Genomic DNA, 12,257 nt, shown 5'->3' with positions numbered 1-12,257 from the left:
AAAATAACTCACTTTTATTAACTATCACATGCAACTATATGAAATTAAAGCATGATATACCATTTAACATAACATATACCACAAGTTTCACTTAAATCACATCAATGTTTCACATTTCACCTCTTTACTAACACAAGCATAATCTCTACCATCTAAACTTCCAAATCATCCTAACTCAAAACGATAGGCTCATCTTAGACTAATATATAATCTCATAAGCCTTGAGCTCACCTTCAGTAGTAGAATCACTTGACCAAAGGTGTTCTATCTCACTTCTAAACTATGGTTTTCCCAATACACACAATGGGGTGTTGTTGACTCCAATACTGTATCATACAAACACTAAAAATTATAATCTTTAAGAAACTCCATCCAACGTCTCTGTCTCATATTCAGCTCTTTTTGATCCACCAGATACTTGAGACTTTTATGGTCGCTCATGACCCTGAACTCTGTTCCATAAAGATAATGACGCCAGATCTTTAACGCAAAGACCACCGCAGCCAACTCAAGATCATGTGTTGGATAATTCTCCTCATGCGGTCTAAGTTGTCTAGATGCATATGCCACTGCTCTCTCATCTTGCATTAGAACACAACCAAGACCCTTATGAGAGGCATCAGTATACACATCATAGGGCTTTTGAGGATCCGAAATCACCAATACTGGAGCTGTTGTTAACCTTTCTTTCAACTCAAGAAAAGCTGTCTCGCACTTATCATCCCAAATAAATGGCCTATCCTTCCTTGTGAGTCTAGTCAAAGGCATAGAAATCTGAGAGAAACCTTTGATAAAACGCCGGTAGTAACCTGCTAATCCCAGAAAACTACGGATCTCAGTTATCGATTTTGGTCTCTCCCATTGCATGACTGCTTCAACTTTATATGGATCAACTGCAATACCATTTGCCGACACGATATGTCCCAAGAACCTAACCTCTCTCATCCAAAACTCGCACTTACTGAGCTTGGCATATAGCTTATGATCTCGTAGAAACCTTAGGACAGTCCTCAAGTGTCTGGCATGCTGCTCCTCATCTTTAGAGTAGATCAGTATATCGTCAATAAAAACTACCACAAACTGATCCAAGAAAGGTCGAAAAATGCGATTCATATAGTCCATGAAAACCGCAGGCGCATTAGTCAGCCCGAATGGCATAACCAAAAACTCATAATGACCATATCGAGTCCTGAAAGCAGTCTTTGCCACATCCTTCTCACTAACTCTTAGCTGATGGTACCCTGAACGTAAATCAATTTTAGAGAAAATCGTGGCACCAACCAACTGATCTAAGAGATCATCGATGCGAGGCAGTGGGTACTTGTTCTTCACCGTAACCTTATTCAACTGCCTGTAATCAATACACAATCTTAAACTACCATCCTTCTTCTTCACAAATAAGACAGGAGATCCCCAAGGAGAAACACTAGGTCTAATAAATCCCTTATCTAACAGCTCCTCAAGTTGCTTCTTCAACTCAGCTAACTCTGAAGGAGCCATTCTATAGGGAGCCTTTGAAATTGGCTGAGTCCCCGGTACCAGGTCAATTGAGAATTCAACCTCACGTTCTGGAGGTAATCCTGATACATCCTCAGAAAACACCTTTGGGAACTCCCTAACAACCTCAATTTCATCCACTATACCTGTCTCAGACCCTTGGGTAGCGAGCACTACCACATAAGCCTCACATCCCTGCTCAATCAACCTTTCAACTTGTAAAGAAGAAAGAAAACAAGAATGACCAGGGTATTCTTTGATCACCTCCGGTACTTCTACCAAAGTCACTGTCTTAGCCACACAATCTAAGACAGCACCATAAGCTGTCAACCAATCCATACCAATAATTAAATCAATTCCTTGCATAGGTAATTTAATCATATTTACCCAAGTCGATTGCCCATTAAAAGTCATCTTAGTCTTACATACCATACTGGATCGACCAACCAAACCAGAAGTAGAGGAAACTTCTATATCATGGGGCAACTGGTCAATAGGCATAGCCATTCTATCTAAGCACTCGGCAGAAATAAAAGAATGCGTTGCACCACAATCAAACAAAGCTTCTAAATCGAGGCCACAGATAGAAACCATACCAGTGATTAGATTCGATGACTTCCTAGCCTCCTCCTGAGATACTGTATACACTCTACCAGGAATCACGTTCCTCCGGTCCGAGCTCTCATGTAAATCAGGGCAGTCACGGATCAAATGGCCTAACTTTCCACACTTATAACAAGCAAAGCAGCGACCAAAATGAACCCTACCACATCTATTGCAAGGTGACCTCGCTGTACTTAGAATTGGGGCTTGACTGGTCTGTGAAGAACGTGCTGGAGCATTCCCAGAGAAACGAGAACCCCCAGATCTCATATTACCACCCCGATTACCTTGAAATCTTGAACCCCTATTTAAATTTCGATTACCAGAAGCAGAAGAAGACCCGATTCTAAAGGAGCCACTAGAAGAAGAACCAGAGCTAAAACCCATTCTCTTGGATACACCACCAGTAGGAGCTAACCCAAAAGAAAATCGACCTCGTGTATCCCTACTCCGGCTACTCTCTGTGTCTCGGCCTCGACGAGTGACAATCCTCAGACGATTGCACATCTCATCATATGTCGCCTCGCCTAACAAAGATAGCTACTGGCGGTATTCTGGCCTCATCTTTTCTAATAACCTCTTTGCTTTCCACTTGCTATCATTAGAAGCCTTCAGATATGTTGAGAACTTAGACAGCTGATTGAATTTTCTTATAAAAGTCTCCTCGTCTAAGTCCCCCTGCTGAAATGCATGAAACTCTGCCTCTTTCTCATCTCTGAAAGCTGGCGGAAAGTGAAAATCATAAAATCTTTCTTTAAATTCATCCCAAGACATAGATCTTCCATCTGTGGGCTTAACAGAATCCCACCAATGCTTGGCTTCACCAACAAGCTGCATCGTAGCCAAGATAACCTTCTGCTCAGATGTACACCTCACAACAGTAAATAACTGCTCCATCCGATCCAACCACTCTTCAGCTTTCCCATCAAGCATACTACCATCATATGTAGTCGGATTAGAGCGAGAGAATTCCTTCCAAGGTTCAGATATGTCATCCTCTCGATTATTAACAACTGGTGCATGAGCTCCCATAGTACTAGAAGATCCCTGCCCAGCACTTAGGTCAACATGCTGATCTGGAACAGTATGACTTCTAAGATTTTGCTGTATATCCACCATAACTTCAAGCAGCCTAGCCATGACTGCATCTGTCCCCTGTGGTGGTGGTGGAGGTGGAGGCGGAGGTGGAGGCGGAGGAGGTAGAGGTGGTGGTCGTTCCTCATTCCTCGATCTACCCCTTCCCCTTCGAGCCATATTAGAACTGAAAGGTGTATGGCTACAAGCGTACGGACCTTTCTCCCCTCCTAAAGGAACAAGCCAGAGAAAGAAAAACCATATTAGTCCAGGTTAGTGGTAGAAGGGAAAGAGCATAAAAGTAATGTATTTAAGGTGCCAAGTAGGAAAAAGGAATCATAAACCTAAAACTGATACCAAATGTAACACTTGCCTTGAGTGTTATCCAAAAATCACATAATTCAAACAAACTAAGTGTGGTTAAGGAGTTGATCCTCTAACCAACTTAAGAAATAAATAATTTAAAACCTTAAAAATAATTATAGGTTCTACCTATAGCGCACGGAAGCAAGTTAGACGAAAATGGAATAAAAAGATGCTGTCATGACAGTAATTTATTGCTGTCATGACAGCCCTCCTGGGCCAACTTCCAGGAGGCGGTGTTCCGTCATTCGACCTCCGATTGAAGTGATTTTAAAGCTCACACGTCACATTCAAAGGGTACTATAAGTGTACCAAATTTCAAAAAGATCCAACGGTCGGATTAAAAATTAGACATGTTAAAAGATTGACTATTTTTGCTGTCATGACAGCTAAAAAGCTGTCATGACAGCACTTCCGGACCAACTTCCGGAGTGCACCATTTCATCATCTGACCTCCGATCGGAGTGATTCCAAAGCCCACATGTCACTTTCAAAGAATATTATTAGCATACTAAATTTTGAAAAGATCCAACGGACGGATTGAATTTTGTGCAGGTTACAAAATCAACACTGTAGCTGTCATGACAGCAATTTAATGCTGTCATGACAGCACCTCCAGACCAAATTCCGAAGTGCGTCGTTTCTCCGTCCGATATCCGATCGATGTGATTCCAAAGCCCACACGAAGCTTATAAAAGGTTTTACTTGTGACCCAAATTTTAGAGAAATCCAACGGTCGGATTAAGATTTGGACACCCGGATGCAAAAGTGCAGCTTTTTGGTAAAAACCATTTTCAAAATTGTCCAAATCTCATCCTAATGGTCACAAACCTGTGGGAACACTTTGGACACGTCAAATAAGATTAAAAACACCTGATAGAACATTCAAATGATGGAAAAACCCCATACATCAAAATTTGACCACCCGGGTGCCATTTCCCAAAATGGACCCTAAACCCCCAAAATGCACAAATCATACAAGAGTGGTCACAAATCAATCCAAATACCATGTATTTATATAAATATATATGCTAAACATTTTCACTTGGCTCAGAGCTCCTTGTGGGGCCCACGCACCCACTCTCTCTATCCAAGCTGTATGTTTTCCCATAGCACACCATTTGCAATGCAACCACTTTGCATTTGCTTATAAAATCACATATATATCAAAATAAAGATCTGCTTGTAATAGAAACTTGGTCTACTAAGTAAATCCATCAAAACCACACACCATAACCAAGTTTCCTAGCCACAAGTCTGCAAACAGACAAAAATTCATACACAAGCACACAATCCACACATATTCACACACACACACATAATCATATCCTACTGGCACCCTAATCTTAAATACATTACAATATATTTGCTCAAAAGAAAGGGGTTGCAGTTCTTTACAAATCACAAGCAAACCCCTAGCTTTGCTCTTTTCCCCGTCCACCACTGGATCCTTCGCCTGGACCTAGAATATTGAAAAGAAAGGGGTGAGACAACCACAGTCTCAGTAACAGTGAAATCTATATTGATTATTACAAAGTAAGCCATAATTAAATAAATGAATAATAAATTCAACATAGTATATAATTTAGCCATTTAAAATGCATGAATGCATGACCTAGGCCGGTATGGCCTTTCATGACCAACAGAATGCCCCCTGGCACTCTTTAACTCGCAGGTAAACCTTATACCTACTTGTACCTCCACAGGCACAAAACATAATCTAAGGCATGATCTAATCCACCGAACCGCCTATGCCCCTTCGACGTGAATCCTGAGCAGTCAAAGCTAACTCCCTCCCAGAGCCAGCCCGACTTACTCTCCATGTGAGGGCTACCTTGGCCTAGGCACTCAACCTCACACTTCATATGTCGGATTCCCTCCCCCACTGAGAGGTGTCGAACACTCAATACACTAACCACTTTAGTGCACTGAGCCCACAATACGTAAGACAACACTGAGTACTGACAGTGTGCCATAGAATATCAAAAATCCACACCTTCTCATTGGTGAACTCCCACCGAGATCATGCCTTTTACTCTTGTCTACCTTTCCTGAGTATTGACCATTCAACACTCTAAAGTAGTATAATATTTATAAATCTCATTTCCATAAAAACATTGTTATTAAACAATTAGAAAACATATTTGCACTATAATCAAAGTAGTACCCCATAACCCCTTATAAAGCACATTTAATCTTTTAAAACATGTAATGCATGATAACTAGTAATATTTATTCAAAAATAGCTAAAACAAAGTAATAAGAAATATAAATTCCCCTGTTACCTCAACCCTTTGGTACCAAAAGGGTTTCCCTTGTACAAAATAGGGCTCGGCTTGTTCCTTACTTCTCAATAAGTTCCACCAACAATTTTCTACAACATATAAGTGATCCACATCACTTATCATGACAAATAGCATTAATGAAGACTATAACTCATACCACACAACTTGGTCAATGAGTCATAATCCACCCTAATGGTCCATATATTAAACCAACCATTCACATAGTATCACTTAACCACCAAAACCATTTATTAGCCATCACTAGGCTAATTTTCAATTTATATAATTTTTTATCAATTAAAAACCTTCACTTAGTGTCACCAACTTTCACCATTAGCCCTTATAATGAAAACCAAACCTTAATTTAAATCTTATTGGGCTCAAATAGCAAAATTATAACTAAATCAATAAGCTTAAACCATTGAAGAGCAAAAACCCAATTTCTCAAGGTTTATTTTGTGCCCAAAACACCTCTTTTCATCCAATTATCCACTCAAAATATTAGATCACTATATAGAAACTCAAAACATGCTCCCTAGGATCCAAAGAAATAAAAGCTTACAAGAATAAAGCCTTTGGGATCAAAATCCAAAAATTTCCTCTTCCAAAAATTGAAGAAAATCAAGAGAAAGAGAAGAGGATTGAAGTAGGGAGTTTACCTATCGTGTAGCCGAGCTCGCAACGGTCGCAAAGACTCCTAGATCCAAGCCTAACTCCCTCCCTTTCTCTTCTCTTCTTCCTCTCTCCCTCTCATACGTTTCCTTTCCTTTCCTTTCCAACTCAATTTCTGCGTTTCTGCATCAATTTGGGTCTTTAAATTGCTGGTCAAAAAGTTTGGGGAAAATTACAAGAAAGGGCCCAACATTTTTTATTATTGCACAAAAGCCCGGGTCAACTTTGGTAATTTTTCCCATAGTTAAAAATCAAATAAAACCAAACTTTTGCTTAGTAAAATTCAAACTCTGGGCCTCTATTAAATTATTCTAAATTTTAATTTAATTATAGATATTTTATTTTATTTTTATTTATTTTTTTTAAATAAATTTGAGTCTTAAAATTTTTAGGATGTTACATTCTCCCCTCCTTTAAAAAGGATTTTGTCCCCAAAATCCAAGCTAATACATGAACCAAAGAGATAAACATACCTAGGGAAACAACTGTGGATATTCCTTCCTCATTTGATCCTCAGTCTCCCAGGTTGCATCTCCCGGAGCTGTCCCTTTCCAAATCACTTTTACCAACCGGATTGTTTTATTTCTGAGTTGCTTATCCTTAACATCCACAATACGATCTGGTTCAGTCCGGTAGGTTAAATTCTCTTGAATTTCAACCTCCTCAGGTTCTATCACATGCGACGGGTCTGGCTGGTACTTCTTCAATTGTGACACATGAAACACATTGTGTAGACCCGCTAACTGAGGCGGTAATGCCAACTGATAAGCCACCGGCCCAACTTTCTTCAAAACCTCAAAAGGACCCATATATCGAGGAGATAACTTTTTAGCCCGAATTGAGCGTCCAACGCCCGTCAATGGGGAAACTTTGAGAAAGACATGATCCCCAACCTCAAAAGACAAGTCCTTACGACGATTATTGCATAACTTTTCTGTCTACTCTGTGCTGTAAGAAGCTTTTGTTGGATCAATTTGATTTTCTCTGTGGTCTCATCTACCACATCCGGTCCCATCATTGTCCTCTCACTCAACTCATACCAACAAAGAGGCGATCTGCATCGTCTTCCATACAATGCTTCATAAGGAGCCATTTGAATACTGGCATGATAACTGTTATTATAAGCAAACTCTGCCAGAGGTAAATGCTTATCCCAGCTTCCCTGAAGCTCTAGGGCACATGACCTCAACATATCCTCTAATGTCTGGATCGTCCGCTCAGTTTGTCCATCCGTTTGTGGATGATAAGACGTACTGAATTTCAGATCTGTACCCATAGCCCTTTGCATAGCTTGCCATAAATTCGATGTAAACCGAGGATCACGGTCTGAAACAATATCCCTCGGTACCCCATGTAGTCGCACAATCTCCTTAATGTAGATCTCAGCATACCTATCAACCGTATAGGTGGTCTTGACCGGTAAGAAATGTGCTGACTTAGTCAAACGATCTACAATTACCCAGATAGAGTCAAAACTAGCCTGGGTCCTCGGCAAACCAGATACAAAATCCATTGAAATACTCTCCCATTTCCATTTAGGAATCTCCAAAGGCTGTAATAACCCCGATGGCTTTTGGTGCTCTATTTTGACCTTCTGACAGGTCAAACACTTACTAACATACTCTGTGACATCCTTTTTCATGCCTGGCCACCACCAATGACGCTGCATGTCATGATACATCTTAGTAGCACCGGGATGAAGGGTGTAGCTACTTCGATGTGCCTCATCCAACAATTTCTTTCGAATAGACTCATTGTTAGGAATACACACCCTATCCTTGAAAACCACATACCCATCATCACTAAACCAATAGTCCATTATCTCACCATTCTCGATGTCTTGACTTATTTTTAACAAAATCGGATCTTGAAGCTGAGCATCTCGTATCTCTTTCCAAAATTCATTAGAAATAACCATAGTATTAAGACCATTCAAAGAGAACTTAGTCATACCCAAAAAAATTTCAACCAAAGATTCCATCAATCTATGCTCCCGAACCATTAAATAGGCTACATGTAAGGTCTTGCGACTAAGAGCATCTGCTACCACATTTGCTTTCCCCGGATGATACTTAAATTCAAAATTATAATCTTTAAGAAACTCCATCCAACGTCTCTGTCTCATATTCAGCTCTTTTTGATCCACCAGGTACTTGAGACTTTTATGGTCGCTCATGACCCTGAACTCTGTTCCATAAAGATAATGACGCCAGATCTTTAACGCAAAGACCACCGCAGCCAACTCGAGATCATGTGTTGGATAATTCTCCTCATGCGGTCTAAGTTGTCTAGATGCATATGCCACTGCTCTCTCATCTTGCATTAGAACACAACCAAGACCCTTATGAGAGGCATCAGTATACACATCATAGGGCTTTTGAGGATCCGAAATCACCAATACTGGAGCTGTTGTTAACCTTTCTTTCAACTCAAGAAAAGCTGTCTCGCACTTATCATCCCAGATAAATGGCCTATCCTTCCTTGTGAGTCTAGTCAAAGGCATAGAAATCTGAGAGAAACCTTTGATAAAACGCCGGTAGTAACCTGCTAATCCCAGAAAACTACGGATCTCAGTTATCGATTTTGGTCTCTCCCATTGCATGACTGCTTCAACTTTATATGGATCAACTGCAATACCATTTGCCGACACGATATGTCCCAAGAACCTAACCTCTCTCATCCAAAACTCGCACTTACTGAGCTTGGCATATAGCTTATGATCTCGCAGAAACCTTAGGACAGTCCTCAAGTGTCTGGCATGCTGCTCCTCATCTTTAGAGTAGATCAGTATATCGTCAATAAAAACTACCACAAACTGATCCAAGAAAGGTCGAAAAATGCGGTTCATATAGTCCATGAAAACCGCAGGCGCATTAGTCAGCCCGAATGGCATAACCAAAAACTCATAATGACCATATCGAGTCCTGAAAGCAGTCTTTGCCACATCCTTCTCACTAACTCTTAGCTGATGGTACCCTGAACGTAAATCAATTTTAGAGAAAATCGTGGCACCAACCAACTGATCTAAGAGATCATCGATGCGAGGCAGTGGGTACTTGTTCTTCACCGTAACCTTATTCAACTGCCTGTAATCGATACACAATCTTAAACTACCATCCTTCTTCTTCACAAATAAGACAGGAGATCCCCAAGGAGAAACACTAGGTCTAATAAATCCCTTATCTAACAGCTCCTCAAGTTGCTTCTTCAACTCAGCTAACTCTGAAGGAGCCATTCTATAGGGAGCCTTTGAAATTGGCTGAGTCCCCGGTACCAGGTCAATTGAGAATTCAACCTCACGTTCTGGAGGTAATCCTGATACATCCTCAGAAAACACCTTGGGAACTCCCTAACAACCTCAATTTCATCCACTATACCTGTCTCAGACCCTTGGGTAGCGAGCACTACCACATAAGCCTCACATCCCTGCTCAATCAACCTTTCAACTTGTAAAGAAGAAAGAAAACAAGAATGACCAGGGTATTCTTTGATCACCTCCGGTACTTCTACCAAAGTCACTGTCTTAGCCACACAATCTAAGACAGCACCATAAGCTGTCAACCAATCCATACCAATAATTAAATCAATTCCTTGCATAGGTAATTTGATCATATTTACCCAAGTCGATTGCCCATTAAAAGTCATCTTAGTCCTACATACCATACTGGATCGACCAACCAAACCAGAAGTAGAGGAAACTTCTATATCATGGGGCAACTGGTCAACAGGCATAGCCATTCTATCTAAGCGCTCGGCAGAAATAAAAGAATGCGTCGCACCACAATCAAACAAAGCTTCTAAATCGAGGCCACAGATAGAAACCATACCAGTGATTAGATTCGATGACTTCCTAGCCTCCTCCTGAGATACTGTATACACTCTACCAGGAATCACGTTCCTCCGGTCCGAGCTCTCATGTAAATCAGGGCAGTCACGGATCAAATGGCCTAACTTTCCACACTTATAACAAGCAAAGCAGCGACCAAAATGAACCCTACCACATCTATTGCAAGGTGACCTCGCTGTACTTAGAATTGGGGCTTGACTGGTCTGTGAAGAACGTGCTGGAGCATTCCCAGAGAAACGAGAACCCCCAGATCTCATATTACCACCCCGATTACCTTGAAATCTTGAACCCCTATTTAAATTTCGATTACCAGAAGCAGAAGAAGACCCGATTCTAAAGGAGCCACTAGAAGAAGAACCAGAGCTAAAACCCATTCTCTTGGATACACCACCAGTAGGAGCTAACCCAAAAGAAAATCGACCTCGTGTATCCCTACTCCGGCTACTCTCTGTGTCTCGGCCTCGACGAGCGGCAATCCTCAGACGATTGCACATCTCATCATATGTCGCCTCGCCTAACAAAGATAGCTGCTGGCGGTATTCTGGCCTCATCTTTTCTAATAACCTCTTTGCTTTCCACTTGCTATCATTAGAAGCCTTCAGATATGTTGAGAACTTAGACAGCTGATTGAATTTTCTTATAAAAGTCTCCTCGTCTAAGTCCCCCTGCTGAAATGCATGAAACTCTGCCTCTTTCTCATCTCTGAAAGCTGGCGGAAAGTGAAAATCATAAAATCTTTCTTTAAATTCATCCCAAGACATAGATCTTCCATCTGTGGGCTTAACAGAATCCCACCAATGCTTGGCTTCACCAACAAGCTGCATCGTAGCCAAGATAACCTTCTGCTCAGATGTACACCTCACAACAGTAAATAACTGCTCCATCCGATCCAACCACTCTTCAGCTTTCCCATCAAGCATACTACCATCATATGTAGTCGGATTAGAGCGAGAGAATTCCTTCCAAGGTTCAGATATGTCATCCTCTCGATTATTAACAACTGGTGCATGAGCTCCCATAGTACTAGAAGATCCCTGCCCAGCACTTAGGTCAACATGCTGATCTGGAACAGTATGACTTCTAAGATTTTGCTGTATATCCACCATAACTTCAAGCAGCCTAGCCATGACTGCATCTGTCCCCTGTGGTGGTGGTGGAGGTGGAGGCGGAGGTGGAGGCGGAGGAGGTAGAGGTGGTGGTCGTTCCTCATTCCTCGATCTACCCCTTCCCCTTCGAGCCATATTAGAACTGAAAGGTGTATGGCTACAAGCGTACGGACCTTTCTCCCCTCCTAAAGGAACAAGCCAGAGAAAGAAAAACCATATTAGTCCAGGTTAGTGGTAGAAGGGAAAGAGCATAAAAGTAATGTATTTAAGGTGCCAAGTAGGAAAAAGGAATCATAAACCTAAAACTGATACCAAATGTAACACTTGCCTTGAGTGTTATCCAAAAATCACATAATTCAAACAAACTAAGTGTGGTTAAGGAGTTGATCCTCTAACCAACTTAAGAAATAAATAATTTAAAACCTTAAAAATAATTATAGGTTCTACCTATAGCGCACGGAAGCAAGTTAGACGAAAATGGAATAAAAAGATGCTGTCATGACAGTAATTTATTGCTGTCATGACAGCCCTCCTGGGCCAACTTCCAGGAGGCGGTGTTCCGTCATTCGACCTCCGATTGAAGTGATTTTAAAGCTCACACGTCACATTCAAAGGGTACTATAAGTGTACCAAATTTCAAAAAGATCCAACGGTCGGATTAAAAATTAGACATGTTAAAAGATTGACTATTTTTGCTGTCATGACAGCTAAAAAAGCTGTCATGACAGCACTTCCGGATCAACTTCCGGAGTGCACCATTTCATCATCTGACCTCCGATCGGAGTGATTCCAAAGCCCACATGTCACTTT

This window comes from Prosopis cineraria, unplaced genomic scaffold (assembly GCF_029017545.1).
Source record: "Prosopis cineraria cultivar Desert tree isolate PC_DT_omini unplaced genomic scaffold, ASM2901754v1 PC3, whole genome shotgun sequence".
Taxonomy (NCBI): domain Eukaryota; kingdom Viridiplantae; phylum Streptophyta; class Magnoliopsida; order Fabales; family Fabaceae; genus Prosopis; species Prosopis cineraria.
This window is presented reverse-complemented; position numbering follows the sequence as displayed.